The sequence below is a fragment of the Octodon degus genome, unplaced genomic scaffold, assembly GCF_000260255.1.
Source record: "Octodon degus isolate 3935 unplaced genomic scaffold, OctDeg1.0 scaffold00238, whole genome shotgun sequence".
Classification (NCBI taxonomy): Eukaryota; Metazoa; Chordata; class Mammalia; order Rodentia; family Octodontidae; genus Octodon; species Octodon degus.
In genome coordinates this window covers 3,101,288-3,105,356 of record NW_004524814.1, presented here as the reverse complement: position 1 = coordinate 3,105,356, position 4,069 = coordinate 3,101,288, and the positions used below count along the sequence as shown (strand labels likewise).

At 34.1% G+C, this 4,069-nt stretch overlaps 1 pseudogene; it reads left to right on the top strand.

Annotated features, from left to right (window-relative positions):
- Positions 1–1,862: 1,862 nt before the first annotated feature.
- The window catches only part of LOC101578351, a 2,988-nt pseudogene continuing 781 nt past the window's right edge, over positions 1,863–4,069 (top strand).

Here is a 4,069-nt window from a genome sequence, read left to right as displayed (position 1 = left end):
GCAGGGTAGCAGGAAGCTCTCCACACACTCACCGGACCTGGACTGGGACTGGGTCTCTAATTTCTTCTTTAATTTTTTCTGTGGCCCAATGATTATTCAAGAAGGTGTTAATTAGTTTCCATGTATTTATGGAGTTTTTGCTGTTTGTTTTGTCAACGATTTCCAGTTTCACACTATGATTAAATAGTATGCATGGGATAATTTCAATTCTTTTGCATTTTCCTGAGCATCCACTGTGTGCTAGTATATGGTCTATTTTGGAGAATGTCCCACGTGTAGTTGAGAAATATATGTATTCTGTGCTTTACCCAGAGAGGTGAAACACTCTATAAAGGTCTACTAAGTCCATTTCTTCACAAGTTTGATTTAGTTCTGTTATTTCTTTGCTGATGCTGAGTTTTTGCTTACCTGATTTATTCCTTTGTGACAGATGGATATTGAAGACCCCATTATAATTGTGGTATTACTCACTTGATTTGCATGTCTGTAAAATTTGTCATACTTATCTGGGTGCTTCTACATTGCATGCATATATATTTATGATTGTTGTCTCTTCCTCTTGCATTTTTTCCCTGACAGGTATGTAGTGATCTTCTTTATCCTTTTTGATCATTCTTGGTTTGAGGTGCACATTTTTAACAATGAAAACAGTTACTCCTGCTTTTTTCAGGGTTCCTCTCAGCTGGAGTATTTTTCTCATCCTTTGACTTTTAGCCTATTAACTTCCTTTTCAGTTTTGTTTCTTATAATGTTGGATTTTTGTTTTCTCAGCCATGCTGCTCATTTGCTTCTTCTGATTCAGGAATTGGGCCTAAATCGATGGCTATTACTGATATGTATTGGCTTATCTATGTCATATTATTTTCCTGTGTATGTTCCCTACTTTTCTCTTCTGTGTGATTGCTTGCTTTACTTGGTGGTTCTTTTCTGTTATTGTTCTTGACATTATGGTCATTTTGGTCTGTTGGTTCATGATCATAAATTTCTTTGGTTGTTTTTTGTTATGGAAGTATCTTATCTCTTGATTAATTTTGATAGATAATTTTTCAAGGTTCATCAATCTAGGTTGGAAGTTGTTGCCTGTCAGGACCTGAAATACTTCACTCCAACCTCTTCTTGATTTAACGGTCTGTGTTAAGAAGTTTGCTGTGATTCTGATGGGCTTTCCATTAAAGGTAATTTGGTTCTTTTCTCTAACCACTTTTAATGCTCTGTTCTTTTGCTAAATTTCTGTTATCTTAATTATTATTTATAGGTATAGAATTATTTTAATTATGGCTAATTGGAGTTCTGTATGCTTCAGTTAAATGTATATATGATTTTTTATTCATGCTTAGGAAATTTTGTGTTACTAATCCTCTTTTTATGTCATTTATGTTGATTCCTGATATTTCATTGACACCTCTCATATGTGTAAAGCTGTATAATATCATAAAATAAAGACATTTACAATAATCTTTGACTATTCATGTTAGCAGCAATGAGGAACTAAAATAAATATTAAAAAAAGAAACTAAGAAATAAAGGAAATCCAACTCTGCCCCCAAGGTATATCAAGTAAAACTGTTCTACATGAACATAATGTCATATTAATCTTATTTTCTAAGTTATCATTATAATTCTAATTTTTTAACTTTTTTCTCATTTGCCAAGATAGCAAAATTTTAAAAAATTATAGATTTGTCCCAATAGACTAATATTCTCAAATCTTTTATCTCTTTGTTCTTTTTATAGCTTGAATGTAGATATACTCCCCAAAGACTCACATGGTCATAGGTAGGGCTTTTCAGAAATTGCTAAATCAGAGAGAGATCCAAGGTACATTAGGTTTCTTTGAGAAGTTCTTCAATAAGGCTTTAAAAATGACTTCCAAACAAGAAATAATGAGTGACCAGAGATTTAGGAATGTTTCAAAGGACACAAGGTTCTGAGAAATGCAAAAAAAAAAAAAGGGTCAAAAAGTCAAAATTGACAAGAATTTCAATCCATGTTTCATGACAAAAATTCAAATTGAACTATACTGTTGATAAAAGAGGATGACCCTTTTATCACAGCATTACTAAGGACTTGAAATGTTTCTATGACCTTTCTGATTCTGATTCCAATCTCTCTGATAAAGACATCAAAGCACTGACTGAATCAACAGAAAATAAAGAAAAAATCATCAGACAAAAAGAGAAAAAGATTAAAAAATGTGATAGAGGGGAGATAAGGGAAACCAACAAAATTAATCAAAGGATCCTGGAAATATAATTGACTTACATAATTTTAAAAGAATTGAGGAGAAAAAAACTTGCATAAATTTGAGAAGATAGAGTCACAAATAAGTCCTGGGACTTACACAAAAAAGTATAAAAGAGAAAAACAATTATTGAATATAGGAGCGACTCTGTTCCCAAAGGCAAACTAAAGACAGACCCAAGCACCTCTAAAATTGTGAAACCTCCTAAGATCAATTGCTCTAAGACAAAAGGAGAAAAGCAATCATCAGTTCCATTCATAATAGCAAGAGATGGTGTTGGTAACATGTCTAACAAAGACACTCTGGAGGAAGATTCAGACAGTGTTGATGAAATTAGAAGTGATGAGGAATCTGAAGATTAAATCAGAGGTGGTGGTAGAGCTTCAGCTGATGATGGAAGTGAAGATGGAGAAGATAGTGAGGATGATGATGAAAGTGAACAGTGACCCTGATCTTGGAAGGGTAAAGGAAACATAGAAATTAGTTCTGAAGATGAAGATGACTTGGAAGATTTTTCCAGAAGAACCTGGTTTTGAACATGCTTGGAAAGAATTAGATAAAGACGCTCCCCAAGCTGATGAGATTGTACATCGATTGGCAGTTTGCAACATGGACTGGGACAGATTAAAGGCAAAAGATTTACTGGCTTTGTTCAACTCATTTAAGCCTAAAAGAGGTGTTATAATTTCTGTAAAAATATATCCTTCAAAGTTCAGGAAGGAAAGGATGAAGGAAGAGCAAGTTCAAGGACCAGTAGAGTTATTAAGCATCTCTGAAGATGCTCATGCAAAGGACTGGACATCTAGAGAAAAATTGAGAGGCTATCAGTTCAAACGACTCAAGTACTACTATGCAGTAGTGGACTGCAATTCTCCTGAAACAGCAAGTAAATTCTATGAGGATTGTGATGGCCCAGAATTCAAAAGTAGCTGTCTTTCATAGATTTAAGGTTTATACCAGATGATACTACTTTTGATAATGAGCCTAAGAATGTAGCCTCAGAAGTGGATTTGACAGAATATAAACCAAAATATTTCACATCTACTGTAATGGGAACATCAACAGTGGAGGTCACTTGGGATGAGACTGATCATGAAAGAATCACAACACTCAACAGAAAATTTACAAAGGAAGAACTTTTGGACATGGATTTTCAAGCCTAATTAGCTTCCTCTAGTGAGGATGAAGAGGTGGCAGAAGAGGACCTCCAAGGTAATAAAGTCAGTGAAGAAGATGATGGGAAGACAAAAAAAAAAAGTCAGAAGGATGATGAAGAACAGATTGCTAAATACGGGCAGCTCCTGCAGGTTATTCAAGAGAAAGAAAAGAAAAGAAAAGAACATGGAAATGGAAATTAAATGTATTCCAGGCTTTAAAGAAAGTGCAGAAGAGATGGTAAAAAACAAATTGTAAGGAAAAGATAAACTGAACCCTTGGGAACAATTTTTAGAGAAGAAGAAAGAGAAAACAAGGCTGAAAAAGAGCAGAAGGCTCTTACAGAAGAGGCCAGTGACCTACCAATTTGATTTGAAACTGTCTCATTGCTATTTGTTTATCAATAAAATTATGGGGGAAAAAAAGTAAAGCCATGGTGTTATGTTGAGCTGTAGGGGACTCAGGTCAACAATTTGTGACATTGCCAGTCAAGTGTAAGACCTAATACTATTATGGACTGCTGAACTCTTTTAGAATATTTTGCTGAGTTTACATATCTATATTATTTAATTGATGGAACTTAACAAAAAAAGGGGATACAGATGAATGTCCATTTTGTATCTGTGTATTCAAAGTGGTTAGGATAGATATATAGTTGCATTCTCTTAATGA